This window comes from Trachypithecus francoisi, unplaced genomic scaffold, assembly GCF_009764315.1.
Source record: "Trachypithecus francoisi isolate TF-2019V2 unplaced genomic scaffold, Tfra_2.0 Contig01440, whole genome shotgun sequence".
NCBI lineage: Eukaryota > Metazoa > Chordata > Mammalia > Primates > Cercopithecidae > Trachypithecus > Trachypithecus francoisi.
The window spans coordinates 16,323,723-16,347,355 of record NW_022681431.1 but is presented as its reverse complement, the minus strand read 5'-3'; the positions used below and the strand labels follow the sequence as shown (position 1 = coordinate 16,347,355).

Below are 23,633 nucleotides of genomic sequence, written 5' to 3'. Positions count from 1 at the left end.
TAAAGTGATTAAAGTACAGTACAACTCTGAACTATGCTGGTTGCCACAATGTGGCAGGTACTCTTGTGTCAGTAAAAAGGTAAACTGAAAAGTAATTAGCCATTTGTAAGAAAAAAACCTTCAAAATTTTCTTATCTCTGATTCAGCAATTTCACTTTCTAGGAATGTATTTTAGGTGAGCAAGATTTGTATATAAAGATGCAATCACCTCATTATTCTTTATCATCTATATAAAATATATAAATTAAATGTCCAAGAGTAGGAGCAAAGTTAAACAATGTGTGACTGTCGCTGATATGACTATCATACCATTAGGAAGCTTTTCAATGGTTTTAAATAAAATGAAAAGATGTGTTCACAATATAATGTTAAGCGGGAAAATACAGATTCAAAGCCGTATTATGCCATATAACAAGTTTAAAATGCATATGTATATATTTCTGAATAGAAAAACAGAAGCAAAAGCACCAACAGAGGCACTTCTAGATTGTGAAATTATAGGTGATTTCTGCATTCCTCCTGTCTTTCTCACTCTCCCTCCTAAAATGAGATGCATCATTTTCATAAGGGCTGGGTAGAGATGTAGAAACAAGGTTTTTAAATACGGTCTTCAGATGGATTTTGCTAACTTATTCTCAGAACAGTCAACTTAGTATACAAGTGCCTAGAGTATAAACTAATCTCTCTAACGCTTTCCGCTTCTCCAAAACACATGATTTTTATTTTATGCTGTGGAGGCATACAATTGATGTCATTAGTGCCCTGGGCCTCCCTGAAGGAGACAGAGAAAGTGAGGCAAGTTTGCTAAGCCATGCATAAATCAGTTTTTGGCTTTTTTTTTTTTTTAAGAGACGGGGTCTTACTATGATGTTGCACAAGCTGATCCTGAACTCCTGGACTCAAGGTGAGTGCTGGGATCACAGGTGTGAGCCACTGTGCCCAGCTTTAAATCAACTTATGACTCGGGCATCCTCCTTCACCCTTCGTGGGTGAATTCAGCTTGAGATGCTTTACCATCCCATCATCATTACCATCTTTCTGATTCATCAGGTCCCCTAACTTCCCAATTCCTCCTTCTTGACTCACAAGCTCCTTATCCTTTGTTAACTCATAAATTAAGGGGTTAGACCAGATGACCTCAAAGATCCTTTTAGACTCTAGGCCCTCACTGACTGACAATTGTCTTGCTCTCAGAAAGCACAAAAACATGTTTTACTGTGGGGAAAATTTCACCACCCTATCTACTCAAGGCAGCAAGGCCATTCCCAAGACCTCCTTCTCGTTTCACCTCCAAGATTTCAAGCATAAGGCTTTCCTTAAGGCCCCTCTTAATTTTCCACAGACTCCATTAATAATTTGGGATCCCATCAACTATTTTCTGCATTTGAAGCCACTGTGCTTTTTATATTTTACAGCTCTATTTCAGAAACAAAGGAAGCCAGATGCTGCGGCTCACGCCTATAATCCCAGCACTTTGGGAAGCCAAGGTAGGTGGAAGTTCAAGACCAGCCTGGCCAACATGGTGAAACCCCATCTCTACTGAAAATACAAAATTACCCAGGTGTGGTGGCACGCACCTGTAATGCCAGCTACTCGGGAGGTTGAGGCAGGATAATTACTTGAACCTGGGAAGCAGAAGTTTCCAGTCAGCTGAGATCATGCCATTGCACTCCAGCCTGGGTGAAAAAAGCAAGACTGTCTCAAAGAAAAAAGAAAAGAAAAACAAAGAAAGGAAGCCATGCTGGAAAGAGTACATCAAAATTGCTGAAAAAACATTTAAAAGCAAGCTGGAGAAGAGGTTTGAAAGGGAAAGCAGTCAACAAAGCAAACATTCAGGACGTTAACCATTAATGTTATTGACCAGTCCAAAAGGTACTGGACACAGCCAAATGAAGGAATATACCAAAGGAAAGGCATGTGTGTGTGAGGGGTGGCGCTCTAAGGCAGGCACCCGCAAGTGGCAGCTGTCTGCTTTTGTAGATAAAGTTTCACTGGAATACAGCTTTGCTCACTCCGTTATGGATTCCGTTTGTATGGCTGCATATAGTGGGCATTCTTATATATTATGTATATGATGCTTTCACTCTCCAACAGACTCTACAGTTCATCTTCCTATGGCTCCACTTCTAGACTTTTAATGGGTCATCTGGGTGTGAGTAGTATCCTACACTGCACTTTATGGCCTAAGTGTGGAAGAAGGAAGTATGTTAGTAATGAGTCTCCACATTCCTCTATTTTCGAGATCACAGGTTTTTTAAATCCTGCTTCTCTTCTCCCTAGTAACATCACCCAAGAGGTCTGAATGATTGAAAATTTAAAAGGACTGTGCAACTGATTCCGCCAAGAAAAGAAACGATGAAGCTTACAGGTGAGCCCACCTCTGTCCCTCGGGAGCTCATAAACTCTCTCTGCCTGGGCTATGCTATTTCCATGAAACCTCTAAAAGTGAAAAATCCTTTCTTCCCTCTTAGTCAACTGCCCTATCACTGAAAGTCTTCGAAATGATAGTTGCCGAAATGAAGAGGTAACAAAAATAAAACAGAAATATGTTAACAGAAGTTTTCTGAGCTAAACTTAAAAACCAGCGAATGGAGTGGGCAGTTTTAAGACGTTTTGAAAGGTCCTGGTTTCATATTCCTTGCCTCACTCTACAGTAACGTGCCAAGGCACTCGAACTTTACCAAGAGTAGGTCTGGTGGGACCTTCATTTTTTCTCCTAACACCAGAGTCTACAATAGGAAATCCCTCCCACCCTCCTCCAGAAGACCACCAGTCTCAACTGGGACAGGGACTCCGCATCACTCCTGCACCCCCTCATCACCCATAACCCTCCAATGCACAGCTGGCCTAGGGTCCTGCGGAAAAGAACCGGTCTCTGTCTCGTCTAAGACATTCTTCTGCTGGCTTCAAACCACCCACTGGACTTGCCCTCTCTCCTAAAAATACATTTCCCATGCTCAGCCTGGCCCCTGACTTACTTCTCTCCAAACTGTTCACTTAAAATCTTTTTACTCCAAGATCAAAACTGAGGCCTAATCACTGAAAGATCCCAACTACACACCAAATATTAACAGGGTTGTCCCCCACTAGAAAAGCCAGAGGTGGAGGGATACAGACATATGCCTGTCAATCACTTTTTAGGTAGGTATGCCCCTCACATCTGGATATTAAACACGTTTCCGGAAGTCAGAAGAGCCACAATTCCGACTCCTCCAAAAAGCATTTAGTTAAGCTAGATTCTCTCATGCTCGTGAGTTCTTATGATTCTTCGGGCCCCCCAAAGGCAAAAGAATGGGAAATTCCCACAGGATAAGGTATTTTTAACACACCAAATAACAGTTTAAGAAAACAGTTCGTTCATCACAAAATACTTGAAAGTCCCTCTGCTAAATAGCAAGTCGCTGAAAAGGCTTCGCTTCGCTCCAGACTCTGTGCCCCGCTGTTACTATACCAGCACACAGGTCACAGATAGTCACCGTATCAGAATGCAGGACTCGCTGCCGAACAAAATACAGAACACTGCAGAGTCTGCATGGCTGCAACACACAAAGCCTTTAAAAACAAAAGAACACACGGGGAGCTCGGCCAGTAAAAGTGAAGCTACCTAAATTGCACAAAGAATAGGACAAAGTGACAAGAAATGCTAAAGACGCCTCTTAAGTAAATCACATATGGGGAAAAAATGGACATGTGGTGGTGTTCTGCGCTTCCTCCTCCACCAAAGGAGTCGAACCAAGAGGACTTGATGAAGCTTTTAGAGTTTTTAAAAGGGGAAGCAAAACAATCCAGGTTGCGGGGAAGGGCGGGGGTGGGGTGGTGCGGGTGGCGGGGGAGGGGCAAAATCCACAAAATTTAAGTCTTCTGAGAGCCACACAGATTTTATTAATAAAAGGAGCCGAACCTCTCGCTCAATGTGGGGAAGAGAAAGCAGCACCCATCAGCAACCGGGCAACCCTGCCTCGCCTTCGAGGGGCTCGGAATAGGTGCTGTCCCCTTCGCTGGGCTCGGAGCTCCGCCGCGCACACACGCCCCGCGCAGCCCCGTCCGGTCCCGCCCGTGCAGCGCGAGGCCGACTCTAGGGCAGCTGGGCCTGGGAGCCAGGGTCCTGCAGCACTTGGACCCTCGGACAGGAAGCGGCTCCTGAAAGGAGGCGAGCCCGGCAAAAAGAGCCAGCGGGGAGGGCAGCAGGCGACTGCGTGTAGAAGCAGGGGGCAGATGTGGGAAGGTGTGCACGGGAAGGGGTGGGGGTAGTCCGGGGCTGCGCCTCCGCCGACAGAAGATGCTCCGGGCCAGCAGCCGGACAAACGCCGCGAGCCAGAGGATGGAGGGCTTTAGGGAGCAGAGGAAGCTCAATAGCTGCAACCGAGCGTGCAAGAAAAGAGGTGGAGGCGGGTCCCGAGCAGCCCAAACTGGGGCGAGAGAGGGCGTGTGGGGGCGGGGAGGGGGTGCCCCAGCCCAGGGACCCGTTAGCCTTCCCCGCTGCCGGCCGAGGGCCTGGCGGCCTCTCCCCGGGCCCCTGAGCCGTCGGGCAGGCCTACTCCGCTCGGAGGCTGCACGCCTCCCGCCGCCGGGCAGCAGCCTCCCCAGGGCAACGCCGACCAGGTTCCTCCCGCCGCGTCCCCAGTGCTAGGGGCCAGCCCCAGCACCCTCCCACGAGCCCTTCCGGGCGCGGCCCCAGCTCCTCGGGCTCACGCACGGCTAGCAGTCCTACCGGCTTCCAGCTTAGGGACCTGCCGCCGCCGCTGCCGCTGCCGCTGCCTGCGCGAAAGTCGGCGTCCCAGAAGCCGCTCGGGCTGCCGGCCGCCCGCCTTCCAGGCCGCGCCGAATCCGCCGCTCCCCCTGCCGGCCGGCAGCCATTTCCGACAGACGACTGCGGAACTTGCCGAAGGGCGCCGCGCCGGAAATGGCCGAAGCCGGCGTTCGCGAGCGGGGGCGCGGACGCGGGCACGCGCTCTCCACTTTCCCGACCGCGTCCGAAGACCGCCGAGGCCTCCCGCAGCGCCACGGTGACACCCGGGTCAGGGGCGCGAGGCCGGGCGCCGGGGATTGTGGGAGGTGCCGGGGCCGCGCCGGCCGCCTTCGGAGCCTCGCAACCCGCATCCTGCAAAGGCCGCCAGGCCCCGTCGAGAAGACCCGACCGCGGAGGGCAGGGACGATGCTCCCGGCGGCGCGGGAACCGGGTCTGACTCCCGAGCCACCGCCGCTTCCGCAGTAACGCCGGCCCAGGAAAAGTCAAGTCACAAACTCCTGAAATCTAAAACTCCATCCCCAGAGAAAAGGCCTCCAAGGCCGGGCGCCGTGCGCGGCGACGGCCTGCGGTTTTGAAGCCCTTTGACTATTTCATAACAAAGACAAGGCCGGACGGCTTGGACGCTTAGGAAAATCCTGGGGCTTTGCAAAAACAACAGGTTAATCCAGTCGTGTGAGATGATCACCAAAACAAGACAGGAAAGCAGGACACCGTGTCAATGCTGAAGAGCCAGCCCCTGTGAGCCCCACAGTGCACATTTTCCACAGTCCCAAGGAACACGTAACTGTGTGTTTCCACACTTGGCGAAATCAGGACAAGACCTCTTGGATAATGGAACGGGATGGGGATGGGAGCAGGCACCCTATCTGGTCACCTGCTTAACTTAGAAACCAGCTTTTAAAACCTGTAACTGCAGAATGAGCTACGATCAAATTTGTCTCAACGTTTTGTTTTGTTTTTAATGTTTTTAATACCCAGAACACAGGGCTTCTACTTCAGGGTTTCCTCGCCAGGGAACCCCAAACACACAGGGCCTGGAGAAGCCGGGTGGAGCCCGGCCAGGCTGGCTTCTGGCCCTGCGCTTGGGTGGTCGGCTGCCTTTAGAAGAACTGCACCCCAGAGACAGGCTCGCAGCTGCCGACCTTATCCACTTGCCCTTCCTGCTGGAGCCCAGGCCCAGTGCTCCAGCGAGGAGGCTGAGAAAACGGTGAAGACTGATGCCCACGGGGGACAGCTTGGGCTAAGGATGACGTTTGCAAAACAAACCTTTAAAAACCCATAGCAACCTGTTTTCTAGAGCACACTCTTCATCTCTCCACCCCCAAACCAGTCCCTACTCGGATCCTTTTCCTATCCTCTTTCTCTTGCTCTCCCCTCTCCTGTTCACTTTTCCTGTCCTTTCTTCTTGATTACTAAAAACAAACGCTTTCCAAGTCTTATCGCCATCAGATGTGTACATACGCAACCCCTTACTGTTACCAATTGGTTGAGGAAAGTCAAGAGAGGAGGAGGAGGCAAAGTTTAAAAATCAGAAGCATTGCAGGAAATGAAAATAGAGTGAGTGTTGCCTGGGTATCATAAATTCTATTTTTTTTTTAACAGTTCCTCTACTTGGCTCTCCTCCAAAGGTACCCGCCCGTAGCAGGTAGGGGCTTGGCAGTGTGGGAGGAGATACCACAGAAAACGGAAGAACTATCGGGCCTTGGTTCTTCTCCACACTAGCGAGAGAGGACGTGCAGGTACCTGCTACCTGTTGGACTGTTTTCTTTTACGTTGGAGTAACTTAACACATTGCTGCCCTTAACTTGGACTTACTTGCTTTTAAAGATGATGAAGCTGGCCAGGTGCGGTGGCTCACGCCTATAATCCCAGCATTTTGGGAGACCCAGGCAGGTGTATCACGAGGTCAGGAGTTCGAGACCAGCCTGGCCAACATGGTGAAACCCTGTCTACCAAAAATACAAAAATTAGCTGGGCGTGGTGGCGCGCACCTATAATCCCAGCTACTTGGGAGGCTGGGGCAGGAGAATCGCTTGAACCTGACAGGCAGAGGTTGCAGTGAGCCAACATTGCACCATTGCACTCCAGCCTGGGCAACAGAGCAAGTCTTCATCTAGGGAAGGAAAAAAAAAAGATTATGAAGCTTTAGGAAGAGGGATATTCACCTGCTGCTGAGCCCTCCTCCGCTTTGATCTTGTGAGCCTGCACTCTCCTGTTCCCCTCTCTGTCTCCTGTTCCTTCTCCTACCTTGTGTTCTCTGCCAACGATATGACTGGGGCTACTTTCTTTTTTCCTCCTCACACTCTCTTCTTGCTAATTTCAGCCAATTTCCTTGCATCATCTCCACCTGCAAGCTGGTCCTTTACAGCAGAGCTTGGGACCCTGCTGCCAGTAGCACTCTGGACACCCTCCCGTCATCATCATCGTCCTTATTTTATTTTTTGGATACAGGATCTTGCTCTGTCACCCATGCTGGAGTGTAGTAGTGCAATCACAGCTCACTGCAGCCCCAATGTCCCTGGGCTCACATGTTCCTCCCACCTCAGCCTCTGGAGTAACTGGGACCATAGATCCCTGCCACTGTGCCTAATTTTTGTTTTTTGTTTCTGTTTTGTTTTGAGACGGAGTCTCACTCTTTTTGCCCAGGCTGGAGTGCAGTGGCGTGATCTAGACTCTCTGCAAACTCCACCTCCTGGGTTCAAGTGATTCTCCTGCCCCAGCCTCCCAAGTAACTGGGATTACAGGCACACACTACCATGCCCAGCTAATTTTTGCATTTTTAGTAGAGACGGAGTTGGTCTTGAACTCCTGACCACAAGTGACCCACCCACCTTGGCCTCCCAAAGTGCTGGGATTACAGACATGAGCCACCACGCCCAGCCTAGGTTTTGTTTTGTTTTGTTTTTTTTGTAGAGACGGGGTTTCCCCATGTTGACCAGGCTGGTCTCAAATTCCTGAGCTTAAGCAATCAGCCTGTCTTGGCCTCCCAAAGTGCTAGGATACAGGTGTGAGCCACCACCCAGGACCGTCATCACCCTATTAATATGTACTTTATGAATACTTAATTGCCAGGCAATAAGCTAAACCCTTTTATTCACTGTCTCACTTCAATCCTTACAGGGAGGTATCGGCTGCCAGATAGGGAACTGAGACTTCAAGAAGCTAAATAAATAAGGTGTCCAACACCACAGAGCGTGGAGCAAAGGACACTTGGGACTCCAAATCTCCCTAATTCTTGAGCTCATCTGGCTATCTCACCAGGGCCTTAAATTTAATATATCCCAAACTGAACTCATCTTTATCCTTTCCCACTTTGCACTTCTCAAATGTCCTTGTTTAAAATAGTTACCTTTATCTTTCCTAACCCAGAAACTCAAAACCTGGCATCATTTTTTACTTCTCTCTTTACCTTCACATTCAATCAGTTTCTAAGACTTAAAGCCTTTACTTGTAGGATCTCTACCATCGATCCTCTACAGTTTCACACCTACATCCCATTCTCATTCCCAAATCCCTGTAACTCCCCTACTGGCCCATCCCTTAACACTGAAATCCTGGCTTGGAAAATAGGGTCACGTTCACAGCAGCTGTCCTCAAGAAGGAAGCCAAGGCAACAGTATGCACAATGAAGTGAGTCTTCACTGATCTCTCCATATTTTGACATTTTACAGCACTTATTATCTCTACTTTATATTTTGAAACTGAATCCAAAATAGTTTTGCATTGTTGTTTAACAGTCACGTATGTAGAACTTTTTTTTTTTTTTTGGAGACAGAGTCTGGCTCTGTTACACAGGCTGGAGTGCAGTGGCGTGATTTCGGCTCACGGCGATCTCTGCCTTCTGGGTTCAAGCAGTTCTTGTGCCTCAGCCTCCTGAGTCACTGGGAATACAAGCACACACCACCATGCCTGGCTAATTTATTTTTAGTAGAGATGGGGTTTCACCATGTTGCCCAGGCTGATCTTGAATTCCTTAGCTTAGGCAATCTGCCCACCTCAGCCTCCCAAAGTGCTAGGATTACAGGCGTCAGCCGCCGCACCCAGCCCTGCGACGTGTGTAGATATTTATCCACATCCAGAAATTAGGAAAAGCAGGATGCATTGAATCTTTGGTACCCAGCAGCAGGAGCCTGTGGGTCTTCTGTCTGGAGCACAATCACAAGGACCAAGCATCAGCAGCATCCACTCTCCTTTCAGCTCCAAATTTTAAACTCCCATAAGAGAGACATCATTGGCCCAGCTTGGGTCACATGTCCACCCCTTTAATCAATCAGCTTTAGCCAAGCAGCAGGTCATCCTGGTCCAAACATCACAGTTGGGGGCCTTACCTGTAAATAGAGCTTGTTCCCAAAAAAGAGGGAGGCACGCACCATTCATTTGTTCATTCATTCAATCAGCAAATAGTTGAGCATCTATAGAAATACATGCAAGGTTCTATTATGTATGCAAAATGTGTAAAACATGGCCCTGCCCTCACACCACAAAAGTTACCACATAAAAAGAAGTCACCAGATAAAAAGCGTAACAGTATTCATAGGTACTCATGAGTGACCATCAATTCAGTTACACATGATGGAAGATAATTCATTATACCTAGTATAAGCCGCTGGCGGTAAAAGTACTTAGCAGCAATGTGTACATGATCAACAAAAGCTCACAGCAGCACCATTTACCCAAAAACAGAAAAGTACCCAGATGTCCATCAGAGGTAGACCAGATAAATAAAATATAAAATATAACACCACACAATGGCTCACACCTGTAATCCCAGCACTTTGGGAGGCTGAGGCCAGCAGATCACTTGAGGTCAGGAGTTTGAAACCAGCCCGATCAACATGGTAAAACCCTGTCTCTACTAAAAAATACAAAAATTAGCCAGGTGTCATGGCATGTGACTAGTCCCAGCTACTCAGGAGGCTGAGGCAACAGAATCACTTGAACCTGGGAGGCCAAGGTTGCAGTGAGCCAAGATCGCGTCACTCCACTCCAGCCTGGGTAAAAGAGCGAGACTCCATCTCAAAAAAAAAAAAAAAAAAAAAAAGTATATATGTATAGTGTATGCATGCACAGAATACAGCAATAAGAATGAATGTTCTACAAATATACACAATATTGCTGACTCTCCCAATGTTAAACAAAAGCATCCAGACACACAAAAATGTGTACAGTATATGATTCCATTGATAGAAAGCTTAAAAACAGGCAAAACTAATTCACTCTTATGGAGTCTTGAGTAAGGGGAACAAAAGGGACCATCTGGGCAGTGATAATGCTATTTCTTGAGCTGGGTGCTGGGTTCACAGGTGTGTTCAGTTTGTCACATTCATCAAGCTTACACTTCCCATACATCTTCTTTTCTATATGTATGTCATCCTTCAATAAAAAGGTTTTTTTTTTTTTTTTTTTTTTTTTTTTTTTTTTGAGACGGAGTCTGGCTCTGTCGCCCAGGCTGGAGTGCGGTGGCCGGATCTCAGCTCACTGCAAGCTCCGCCTCCCGGGTTTACGCCATTCTCCTGCCTCCGCCTCCCAAGTAGCTGGGACTACAGGCGACCGCCTCGTCGCCCGGCTAGTTTTTTGTATTCTTTAGTAGAGACGGGGTTTCACCGTATTAGCCAGGATGGTCTCGATCTCCTGACCTGTGATCCGCCCGTCTCGGCCTCCCAAAGTGCTGGGATTACAGGCTTGAGCCACCGCGCCCGGCCAAAAAGGTTTTTTTTTAATAAATAATTGGGCTTGTGTGGTGGCTCACACCTGTAATCCCAGCACTTTGGGAGGCCAATGTGGGAGGAGCACTTGAGTCCAGGAGTTTGACCAGCCTGGGCAACATAGGAAGACCCTGTCTCTAAAAAAAATTTTTAAAAGCCTGGCATGGTGGCACACTTAGGTGGCTAAGGTGGGAGGATCGCTTGAGCCAGGAAGTCAAGGCTGCAGTGAGCCATGATCGCACCACTGCACTCCACCCTGAGTGACAAAGCGAGACCATGTCTTAAAAAAATTAAATAATTGGCACTCAAAGTAAGACACCTTTAATCTCCCTTGAACATCAGCTCCGTGTTTATCGTAGAGTTGCCAATTATTCCCACACTCCCTGCCTCCTCCCCACCACCACCACCATTATGCCCCCTTCTTAGAGACATAAGACACCGGAGCCTTTGGAAGGAGCCACTATATTTACTGCATGACCTCCTCCCCTCTGGTCCCAGCCTACTGGACTTCTCACCTGGAATTGTGGGAACAGGTCACTGTAACTGAGTCATGTGACAGAGACAGTGCTTGATCTATTAATGTACACAGATTTGGGAGAAAGAATTTCTGGGCCTGTGCACAGTAATAAGCCCAGAAAGCTGGTCTGCAGAAAATAGAAGCAAATAGAGTCAGCATAGAGAGGGAAGCAAATAAACCCACCAGAGATGGAAGGAGAAGCCTCAAAGGCTGTTGACATTGATCTCTGGTACCCACAGGTCCCAGCTGACACTGGGTGTCCACATGATTGCTTATGTAGCCTTACTATTTTAAAAATCCTCATAATCTCGGCACTTTAGGAGGCCGAGGCGGGTGGATCACGAGGTCAGAAGTTCAAGACCAGCCTGGCTAACATGGTGAAACCCCGTCTCTACTAAAAATACAAAAATTAGCTGGGCGTGGTGGCTGCTGCCTGTAATCCCAGCTACTCGGGAGGCTGAGGCAGAGAATCACTTGAACCCAGGAGGCGGAGGTTGCAGTGAGCCGAGATGGACCACAGCACTCCAGCCTGAGTGACAAAAGCGAAACTCGGTCTCAAAAAAAAAAAAAAATCCTCATTTACTTAAACTAACATGAATACATTTCTGTCTCTGGTCATCAAACATGGCCCTGACTAAAGTTACCATGTTCTTCCCTGGGAGTAACTAAGTAGTTATTTTGTTTGTCTGTTTATTTGGAGACAGAGTCTCACTCTGTCGCCCAGGCTGAAGTACAGTGGCGCAATCTCAGCTCAGTGTTGGCAACCTCTGCCAGGAGTTCCAGTCTGGTCTGGAACTCCTGAGCTCAGGCAATCCACCCACTTTGGCCTCCCAAAGTGCTGGGATTACAAGCGTGAGCCACCGCGCCCGGCCCCTAAGTAGTTATTTCAGAGCCAGACTCTTAAGCACTTTGCATGTGTCATCCCATGTGCTCCTTTAATGACCCTAAACAATAAGCACCATTATTCCTTTGCCACAGATGAGAAAAATGAAGCCCAGGGAGGTTAACTAATTTGCCTAAATCGCCAACCTAGTAAGTGGTGGCGCCAGGTTTTGGACCCGAGCAGTCTAACTCCAGAGCCTGAAACTTTACCAACTTTGCTCCACTGTGGTGCAAAATAAATGCTGACCATGGTGATGTGAATTGTCTGCTGCATTAGATTTAACAAAGGCATTTGATTTGTTAAATGAGTTCAAATATAGAGATGATACAAAAGATCAGCTGTCTAGAGAAGCTGATGTGCACATTTCTTTCACAACGGAATTATCATTTGAGGTGTACAAGCCAGGAAAATGTAAACTGCATACAGTGTGACAAATATGCCCAACAAGTCTGTGTTCTCTTACCAAGAAATTACTTTACAGATTTCAGCAAATGCTCTCTTGGGGGCCCCCACTGATTGCTTATTTTTCCCCACGTGTTTAATATCCAGGAGAAGAGGGTTTGAGTCCCACAGAAGGAGAAACTGGTGATAACAGTTACTTCAAGTCTCAGGGAGGGAGGTGCCTGAGTCATTTTCCATGCTAATGGCTGCCGGCCCCACAGTCCACTCAACAAGCCTTCTAGATCAATCCCAAACAAGCCATTGGTGACCTCCAGCAATCTTCAAAGGGAATTATCAGTGAGGTTAAGTCAGATAAGAACTTAGTTTATCTGTAAAGCTTTGATTTTAAAAGAAAATACTGACAGCTACTATTCAAGATCTCTTCTATATATAAATGACTAAGCAATTTTGTGGCTTATAATTAGAACAATGCATGACAATTTCTAGATTGAGGTTCCAAGGTTATTCTTCTCTTTGGTCTATCAGTGCCAAAAAGCCAAAAGGTCATCTTCTAAGGCTCCAGGGATAGCACTCGTTACCCAGATAAATGGCTCACTATAGAAATCCTGACTTTGATGTTACCTTTTAAAAATGGCTGGTTTTTGTCTGGCCAAAGGTGGGGCCATTTGGGTGGCTCACAGATAATGTGTGGCAAGAACACTGAGTTAATATCAGTTTCAAGATAAGACACATTTTATTATTAAAGTATTTGTTAACTCATTACCTCATGTCATAGTATTCTCTGCCTTGCTATGTGGCTGTAAAAAAAAATAAACATTCAAGTTTCACATTAGAAAGCTTAGCCTGATTCAAATCTGTTATCTGTGGCCGGGCACTGTGGCTCATGCCTGTAATCCCAGCACTTTTGGGAGGCAGAGGTGGGGGGATCACCTGAAGTCAGGAGTTTGAGACCAGACTAGCCAACATGGCAAAAAACCCATCTCTACTGAAAATACAAAAACTATCCTGGTGTGGTGACATGCGCCTGTAATCCCAGCTACTTAGGAGGCTGAGGCAGGAGAATTGCTTGAACCCGGGAGGCGGAGGTTGCGGTGAGCTGAGATCATGCCATTGCACTCCAGCCAGGGCGACGCAGCAAGACTCCATCTCAACAACAACAAAAAATCTGTTATCTGCATAAGACACCTAACCTGTAATGACCAATTAAGACTCAAATTAGCTAGCACCAACAGCGGGTATCAAAATGCCATCAAAATTTTCTAGGGTTGTACCTACAAATGTTCCCTAAGGCAAGCATAAAGGCATCTAACATTTACCCTAAATTATGCCGGTGAGTAGCAAAAATATGCTCAGTTAGACGCAACATGTCACAACATGGTCTGACTGTTGGAAGAACTTAGTGCAGTAAGAGCTATACCCAGAGGAAAGAAGTAAAATTAGGCAGAGTGTTGATGGCTGAGTTCCAGTGTCACATTTATATACAGCTCAATGACTCTAGAATTGTCCTTACACCAAAAAAAAGTTATTCATAGATTCAAAAAATCAACTGCTCACTACTTTCATTTAAAAATGCCTTGTGTGAACAAGGCGTTCCAACTGAAAACTGGCAAAATTCATAGAGGTTCTTAAAGAACATCAATTAGCTTCTTAGTCAACCAATTTGGCTGTAAAATCAAAACTGAAAGTGCAATTTCCAAAACTAATTATGCTACTTTTAAATATATATAACTTGTTAATAACATTTGGACTTTATGTATGGAAAGAAACAGTAGTTTCCACCAAAGGGATTTTCAAAAGAAAAATATATAGGTTTTAAACCAATTTATGAAGATCTGCAATAAGATTTTATTGAAGAGAATGTTTTCCCCTATTTTCCTAAACATTACTCAAAATTAATTCTCAAACTAAAAGGTGATAGCATGATTCCAGTAGGGTCCAAGTCAATCCCAGAACAAAATAATTGATCCCTTCCCCAACCCAAGCCTTCAGCCTTGCAAACACTATGCCATAGATCAAAAGTGGAACCAAATGAAAATGTGACCATATTTCTACAAATCCTTCAATTTGGAGGGCAAAAAACTAACAATCCAAAGCCCTTCTCTAATGGATAGTGTTAGATATTTCACCCTCATGTCAAAAGAAACATGTATAATTACATCATCTAGGTTACTACGAAAAGCATAAATTTAAAGTGAAGAGGTGATTATTTAGAAAAAGGATACTTGACATAAATGATGCAAATAATAAAAAAAATTGAATATCTGTGAAATGTATTAACTATGAAAGTTCCTTAAAAGCTCATGCCGAGCCTTGTATTACTTTTATGTACATTTAACCAGGCTTCAATAATGCTCTATTTATCTTTATTTCATTAATTAAATAATAAACATCTAAATTTTTTTTAAATTTTTTGAGATGGAGTTTCACTCTTGTTGCCCAGGCTACAGTGCAACGTCGCTATCTCGGCTCACTGCAACTTTGGTCTCCCAGGTTCAAGCGATTCTCCTGCCTCAGCCTCCCGAGTAGCTGGGATTACAGGCATGCGCCACCATACCTGGCTAATTTTGTATTTTTAGTAGAGACGGGGTTTCTCCCTGTTGGTCGGGCTGGTCTCCAACTCCCAACCTCAGGTGATCTGCCCACCTCACCCTCCCAAAGTGCTGGGATTACAGGCGTGAGCCACTGCGACCCGCCAACATCTAAATATTAGTAGGAACACCATAGCAAAAAAAAAAAAAATCATAAAAACTGATACATTATTTACCAGCTCTGTGGCTTCCTTCCAGCTCATGAGCTATCTGTGTCAACCATTTCAAGTCCTTCTTTTTCACTTACTTTGAATGAACTATTACGTTTCTACATGATCCTCACAGTCATCTTGAAAGTTACTAGAGCATCCTATGGTCTAGCTCCTGAATAATAATTTGTTGACCAAGCTAGGATAAAGTTTTCATCAGTCCACAGTTAAATGCGAAAAGCACAGATAAGTTTGTGAGTTTTTAACAAAGTTGAATGATTCAATTGAAAGGATTAGACTTTATTCTGAGATTATGTCCTTCTCCCTTTTTTATGTTAAGATGTGTTTTTATGAAATGACCATGGTGGTGGTCAATGGCAGCTTTTTCTGTATCTTTCTCATGCAACAAAACACTGAAATATACTAATTTTGGTATCCCCTACCCAGTTATTTTTTATTTTACTGGTCTATTAAATCTAAAAGTCTGGTAACTATAATACCAGTCTAGCCTGTCTAACAACACACTTATATATTAAGGCATACATTTCCCCCCAACTTCACCCCCTCCAATACAAAATGTTTTTGGAGACTTCCATGGCAGCCAGCCTCTGAAGAGGCCCCCAGTGATCCCTGCCCCCTGGTATTCACACTGTTGTGAGGTCTCCACCCACACCCCAACTAGGATCCATCTTTGTAGCCAATGGAACACAGCAAAAGTGATGGTATGTCACTCCCAGGATTAAGCGACACGAAGCATTTCAGCTTCCATCTTGGTTGCTTTCTCCTTCTTAGATCACTCTGGGAGAAACTCACTGCCACGTTGTGACAACACCATGGAGAGGCCCAGGTGAGGGACTGACGCTTCCTGCCAACGGCCACATGAATAAGACTGGGAAGAGATCCTTCAGCCCCCGTCAAGCCTTCAGATGACTGCAGTCTCACGAAAGACCCTGCGCCAAAACCACCCAGCTTGATGAAATAATCTGTCCAACAAACCCCCATGACACAAGTTTACTATAACAAAGCTGCACATGTACCTCTGAACTTAAAAGTTAAAACAAAAACAACACCACCAGCAGCAACAAAAAACACCGAGCTAAGCCACTTCTGAATTCCTAACCTACAGAAACTGTGAAATAATAAATATTTGTATTTTCAAAATTAGCTGGGTGTGGTGCCATGTGCTTATAATCCCAACTACTTGGGAGGCTGAGACATGAGAATCACTTGAACCTGAGAGGCAGAGGTTGCAGTGAGCCAAGATTGTGCCACTGCAATCCAGCCTGGGCAGCAGAGTAGAACTCTCTCAAAAAAGAAAAGAAAAGAAAAAGAAAAAGTAAAATTAATGTGTAGACTATTTTTTTAATTAAATAAATATTTGTACTTTCAACCATCAAGTTTGAGATAATTTGTTAGGGACCAACAGATAATAAATACAACCCTTTTATCCTATTTCAGCTGCAAAATGAACATCCCTGTAGCCCCCCAGGGATGCAATGTGGTGCGGTGTAGAAACTGTATTTATGGCTGAGTTGGAAGAGAGATCGGATCAGCAAAGACTGTGATCTCCTTTACCCTGGCTTTAGTTTACATACTCTGACTTTTTTTCTCTCTGTTGCTTTTTCTACTTTTCTTGTGTTGACCAGGGTACTCACTAAACCGAATAATCCATCTCTAGCAAGGGAATCAATCCTGGAAGTTTATATGCTTAAAGGAATTACTTTATGTAAATATGGTATTTTATGAAATTTTAGAAAACTGGTAAATGTCTATTGACAGAATCCCTAACCCTAGCTGTCCAAATCTTTGCTAGACTCATCCCTACCTCAAAAGAGGAGCATGTCTTATATTTCACTAAGAAAATAGAAGACAACAGATGTGAACTCTTTGAAATGCCTTCCTTCCACCTTTAAAACTATAAGTATTGAGGTGAAAAACTATTCTTTTAGTAGATGCTAGAGTTCTTCTTAGGGATGGAAAATGCCTTATTTAGGAAACTACTTTGAAATGACATTTGAAGTATGGAAGAAGAGAGGATGACTTAGAATAAAACTCTGAAGCAAAGAGACAGCTAGTCAGATCTATCTTTTTTAAAATCCAAAAGCATGGGGACTGGAGGAGAGGAAATGGAGGTGGATAAAAAGAGATGGGGCTCAAATAACAGTGTGGGAGGCTGGATCTGCAGGAGAGAGTTCCCAGTGATAGGGGAGCCGGAGAGTGTTTAAAATAGAGATATCCATTGTCGGAATTTTAAGTTATTTGTGTTGCTGAGGATATAAAATCCCCTAAGCCTTCAGTAATATCTGTCACATGCACAAATGCCTTATGTGAGTGATCTGGGGGAAAATTAAGAAAAAAAAGATTACGAGGGGCTGAGCTCCACAACTAGGTCAGCAAAGAACCAAGAAATGAGAACAGCCACAGAAGTTCAGTAACAAGTAAGATAAAGGATCTAGTGGAAGCAGAAACTCAAAGCCAAAGAAACTATAAGAAGGGGAGCTTCCAGGAATTCACAGAAATCTTGGATTGAGTTTCCCAATGGATGCGGAATGGGGACTTAAGCCAATGTTACTTAAATCTCAGAAAACAATGTTGCCTTAAACTGACAGCTGAGTACATATTCACTGGTTCTTCTTTCATCTCTTCCGGCCCTTGACAAAGAGATGTCCCTAACTACTTTCTGAAACTAGATGCTCCATTTTTTAATGTGATCTAATATCCTTCCTTTAAATCTTGTTTGATCAGTTATTCTCTTTGCTTACATATATGGTCACTATCCTCCTTACTATAGGGTTTTACCCCCATTCCGCTTATAAACAGGCTCAGTCTCAGGCCTGGGGGAAAATAAGAGAATAACTCAGCTCAAGCTACCATCATCTTATAACACGGGCACTGAACCCAGAAAGATTTAGATTTGAATCCTTGTTCCACTATGTATTCATGGTAGAACACCTTGGGCATATTACATAACCTCTCTATACACTCTCCACTACAATTTCCTCATCAGAACATGGGGATAATAATGGTACCTACCTCATAGGAGTATTGTAAGGATTATCCCCGATAATCCATGTAAATTGTTAGTCCAGGGCCTGGTATACAGTAAGCCTTCAGTAACATCAACTGCTGTCATCATCATCATTTGCCCAAATTCTTGAGTCATCTCAGGCTGGGCTCGGTGGCTCACGCCTGTAAACCTAGCACTTTGGGAGGCTGAGGTGGATGGATCACCTGAGGTCAGGAGTTCGAGACCGGCCTGGCCAACACAGTGAACCCCTGTCTCTACTAAAAATACAAAAAAAAAAAAAAATTAGTTGGGTATGGTGGCAGGCACCTGTAATCTCAGCTACTTGGGAGGCTGAGACAGGAGAATTGCTTGAACCTGGGAGGCAGAGGTTGCAGTGAGCTGAGATCGCACCACTGCACTCCAGCCTGGGTGACAAGAACAAAACTCTGTCTCAAAAAAATACATAAATAAAAGAGTCATCTCTTCTCTACTGTCATTCACTCTTTAATCCCTGGGGGTGCTGGCTACTGTCAATCTACTGAAACTGCTCTCATTAAGATAACCAGTGATCACTTCTAATATGAGGTTATAGAAAAAAACACATTTTTAAAAAAATGAAAAAAAGATAACCAGCAACTTCCTAATTTGTTATCCCACTTAATCTTTCAAGCTTCCCTTTGGAACTCTTCTTTAGAACTTAACAGACCTAGTCACTTACCTTCTTGAAATGGTCCAGTCTTTGCTTTGCCTCTCCCCATCCCTTCTCTTTTCTTTCACTGAGTCTTAATTCTCCACCATCCTTTAAATGCTTGTGTGCCTGGGTCTCCATCCTTAGCCATCTTTTCATCACTAGGTGAACACTTCTTTTTTTTTTTTTTTTTTTTTGGGGGGGTGAACACTTCTAAGACTTCGCCAGCCAAATCACTATCTTTAGGCCAGACCTTTCTTCTGAGCTCTTGAGCCAAACTGTCCACTGGATATATTGTCTAAGGTTTTCACAAACACAGTCGTCCAAACCCAATTTATACAAACTGTTAACAAAATCATTATTTTCTCTCCCTTCCCCAATTCCCAATTCCTTCCCTTCCCTAGTAATCATTTTCTTTTTTTTTCTTTTTGAGACAGAGTCTCGCTCTTTTACCCAGGCTGGAGTGCGGTGGTGCGATCTCGGCTGACTGCAACCTCTGCCTCCCAGGTTCAAGCAATTCTCCTGCCTCAGCCTCCCGAGTATCTGGGATTACAGGCACGCGCCACCACGCCCAGCTAATTTTTGTATTTGTAGTAGAGATGGGGTTTCACTGTCTTGGCCAGGCTGGCCACAAACTCCTGACCTCAAGTGATCTGCCCACCTCGGCCTCCTGAAATGCTGCGATTACAGGCATGAGCCACCGTGCCCAGCCCCTAGTAATCATTTTCTCCAGTTTCCAGCTTGGACTGGAATGTCACTGTTATAGTCTAGCCAGGAGTCCAAGCTGGAAACATCAGTTGTAACCCTTATATCTCCCTCACCCACCATGTCCAACTGGCTAGCAGGGCCTGAACAGTCCCACTTCAGAATCTCATGGCTTCCCCACGTCCTGCTTTGTCCTACATGACCCCACTGTATTTCAGAGTGGGCTTTAGGGTCACATGGGCCTGGGTTCAAATATTAACTATGCCATAAACCTACTAATGACTGTTTTTGGTCAAGTGACTTAACCTCTCTGACCTCAGCTTTTTGTGATAATTAAATGAGATATCATATGTAAAATAGCTGGCACACAGTAAACGCTCAACAAACATTCTGCTGCATCCCCTTCCTTTGGGTCTCCATCGCTACCTAGTGGAATGCAATATCTGCCTACTTGATCTGTCTTGTCCTTTCTCCTCCTAATTGCCCTAGAGTTAATTTTTCTAAAATAAATAAATCTGGTACTATCATTGCTGGTTTTAAAACCTTCAACGTTTTCTTTTTTCCTGTGGAATGAAGTTGCAATTCCTTAACATAAGTTGTAAGTTGCAGCTGCCTTTCTGGTCCCTGTTCCCCCAGCCCATTTACTCCAAAACATTGGCTTTTTGCCAGCTACTTCATGTACATACGGGCTTAATCTCCACATATGCAGAGCCCTTTGGCTAATTCCCTTCCCCACACCAAGTTCTGTCCAATTGGCAAGAACCTCAAGGCCCACTTCCAAAACTATCACATAAAGGGTGACACCTATTCTTAAGTGGTTCAATTTTTTTCTTTTTATCTTTTTTTTTTTTTTTTTTTTTTTTAGAGAGAGAGGGTGTATTGTTATGTTACTCAGGCTGGTCTTGAACTCCTGGGCTCAAGTGATCCACCCCCCTGTCAGCCTCCCAAAATGCTGGGATTACAAGTGTGAGCCTCTGCACCTGGCCTGGTTCAATTTTTTAAAACGACTTTTTACGTATACACAAACATAGGCTGAGCACCGTGGCTCACGCCTGTAATCCCAGCACTTTGGGAGGCCAAGGTGAGCGGATCACTTGAGGTCAGGAGTTAGAGACCAACCTGAACAACACCGTGAAACCCCATCTCTACTAGAGACACAAACATTAACCGGGCATGGTGGCAGTCACTTGGAATCCCAGCTACTCGGGAGGCTGAGGCAGCAGAACTGCTTGAACCTGGGAGGTGGAGGTTGTAGGTGAGGCGAGATGGTGCCATTGCACTCCAGCTTGGGTGACAGGACAAGACTCTGTCTCAAGAAAAAAAATAAAAATATAAAAAATATATATATACACACACACACACACACATAATATACATATATACACACACACACAAAGGAAGAGAGAAAAAATGCTAAAACGTGGATGTGGCAAAACATCAAAAATTGGTGAATCTCAGTAAAAATAATTTCAAATGTACAAAAAAACTTGCAAAATGCTATATAATTCTGGCAACGTTTCTGTAAGTTTGAAAATATTTCAAAAGAAAAAAGAAAGGACGGGCAGGGTGGTTTGTGCCTGTAATCCCAACCCTGTGGGAAGCAGAGGCAGGAGGATCACTTGAGCCCAGGAGTTCAAGATTACAGTGAGTTATGATCCTGCCACTTCACTCCAGCCTGGACAACAGGGCCAAACAACTAGGCTATGTTTTAAAAATGTCAATGTCATCAAAAAAAGCAAGGGCAGAAGGAAGGAAAGGAGGAAGAGGGAGAAGGGGAGGGGGAAAGGAAAGGAAAAGGGAGACAGAAAGAAAGAATGGGAAGCTGAAGAAATGTTCAAGAATAGACAAGACAAAAGAAACATGAGAGCTAAATGCAATGTGTTATCCTGGATTGGATGTTAAATTGGTATTTTAAAAATTGCTATAAAATACATTACTGGGCTGGGCACGGTGGCTCAGGCCTGTAATCCCAGCACTTTGGGAGGTTGAGGCGGGTGGATCACGATGTCAGGAGTTGGAGACCAGCCTGGCCAACATGGTGAAATCCCATCTCTACTTAAAACACAAAAATTAGCCGGGCGTGGTGGCAGGTGTCTATAGTCCCAGCTACTCAGGAGGCTGAGGCAGGAGAATCGCTTGAACCCAGGAGGCAGAGGTTACAGTGAGCCGTGATCATGGTACTGCACTCCAGCCTGGGGAACAGAGCAAGACTCCATCTAAAAAAAAAAAAATATATATATATATATATATATTTATTATTGGAACAAGTGGTGAAATTTGCAAATTGACTCTTTATTATATAATAGCATTATAACAATGCTAAATGTTTTGAATTTAAAAGTTATTCTGTAATTATGTAAGAAAATGGCCTTGTGCTTTAAAAAATTCATGCTAAAATATTTAAGGTCAAAGGATCATGATATGTGCAACTTTAAAATGTTTCAGATAAATAAATAGCCTGTGTTCGTATGTGTGTCTGTCTAGAGAGAATAAATATATAGCAAAATGTTAACAAGTGGTAAATCTGTATTAAGATTTACCACTTTTGCAACATTTCTGCAAGTTTGAAATTTTTTCAAAATTAACATTTTTTAAAATATTTTTTCTGAAACAGGGTCTCACTCTGTTGCCCAGGCTGCAGTGCAGTGCCAAAATCACAGCTCACCGCAGCCTCAAATTCCTGGGTTCAAGTGATCCTCTCACCCCAGCCTCCCGAGTAGCTGGGACTACAGGCATGTACCAAGATACCCAGCAGCAGTTTTTATTTTCTATAGAAACAGGTCTTGCTGTGTTGCCAAAGCTGGTCTCCAACTCCTATCCTCAAGTAATCTTCCCACCTCAGCCTCCCAAAGTACTGGGATTACAAGGGTGAGCCATCATGCATCATGCTCAGTGAAAATAAAAAAATATTTTTACAGAGCCACCTCAGATAGAAATAATGCCTTCTGAAAACCAAAAAGCACTGATGATAGATAGTACAACCACTATGAAGAAGAGTTTTGAGGTTCCTTAAAAAACTAAAAATAGAACTACCATATGATCCACCAACCCCACTGCTGGGTATGTACTCAAAAGAAAGGAAATCAGTATATCAAAAAGATAGCTGTACTTCCATGTTTATTGATGCACTATTCACAATAGCCAAGATTTGGAAGCAACCTAAGTGTTCATCAGTAGACAAATGGATAAGGAAAATGTGGTGCATATACTTAAGGGAGGACTATTCAGCCATATAAAAATGAGACCTGTCACCTACAGCAACATGGATAGAAACAGAGGTCATTATGTTAAGTTAAACTAGCCAGGCACAAAAAGACAAACTTCACGTTCTCACGTATTTGTGGGAGCTAAGAATTAAAACAACTGAATTCATGGAGATAGAGAGTTGAACAACAATGGTTACCTGAGGCTGGGAAGGGCAGTGGTGGGGGGAAGGGGAGATGGTTAATGAGCACAAAAATATAGTTAGAAACAATGAATAAGATCTCGTATTTGATAGCACAACAGGGTGACCATAGACAGCAATAATTTATTTACATTTTAAAATAACTAAAAGGGTATAACTGGATTGTTTGAAACACAAAAGGATAAATGCTTGAAGTGACAGATATCCTCCCAAAAAAAATCAATGAAAGAAATTGCAGGCACAAATAAATGGAAAGATATGCTGTATTCACTGAATGGAAAAATTAATGTTGTTAAAATGTTCATATTACCCAAGTAATCTACAGATTCTATGCAATCCCTATCCAAATTCCAATGACATTTTTCATAAAAATAGAAAAAATAATCCTAAAATCCATATGAAAACACAAAAGACCCTGAATAGCCAAAACAGTCTTGAATGAAAAGAACACATCATGACCTTATTTCAAAATATACTGCAAAGCTACAGCAATCAAAATAGCATGGTACTGCTATGAAAACAGACATATAGACCAATGGAACAGAATAGAGAACCCAGAAATAAATCCACACATTTACAGTCAATTGATCTTCCACAAAAGTACTAAGAACATACAACGGGAAAAAGACAGTCTTTTCAATAAATGGCACTGGGAAAACTGGAGATCCACATACAGAAGAATGAAATTAGACCTTTATCTCACACAATATACAAAAATGAATTCAAAGTAGATTAAAGACTTAAACACAAAACCTGAAATTGTAAAACTACTAGAAGAAAACACAGGAGAAAAGCTTCTTGACACTGGTTTGGGCAATGACTTTTTGGATATG

At 44.2% G+C, this 23,633-nt stretch overlaps 1 protein-coding gene and 1 long non-coding RNA gene across 8 annotated transcripts in view; one reads left to right on the top strand and one right to left on the bottom strand.

Annotated features, from left to right (window-relative positions):
* Positions 1–23,633, bottom strand: part of EXTL3 (exostosin like glycosyltransferase 3) — a 136,562-nt gene that overhangs the window by 48,433 nt on the left and 64,496 nt on the right. Inside the window, exon 1 of one of the 7 annotated variants that reach the window (XM_033229565.1) lies at positions 6,566–6,675. The exons of 2 other annotated variants lie outside the window; for them this stretch is intronic. The gene's annotated coding sequence lies outside the window, so the exon portion shown is untranslated. Of the gene's footprint in view, positions 1–1,577; positions 1,598–4,696; positions 5,823–6,565; positions 6,676–23,633 lie in introns of those variants that run through there. 4 more of the 7 variants (XM_033229526.1, XM_033229535.1, XM_033229587.1 and 1 more) reach the window with 4 other exon arrangements.
* Positions 5,877–16,134, top strand: LOC117094287. Its single transcript, XR_004441481.1, has 3 exons — positions 5,877–5,957; positions 7,871–8,380; positions 15,787–16,134. It is a non-coding gene; the product is annotated as an uncharacterized LOC117094287 (long non-coding RNA).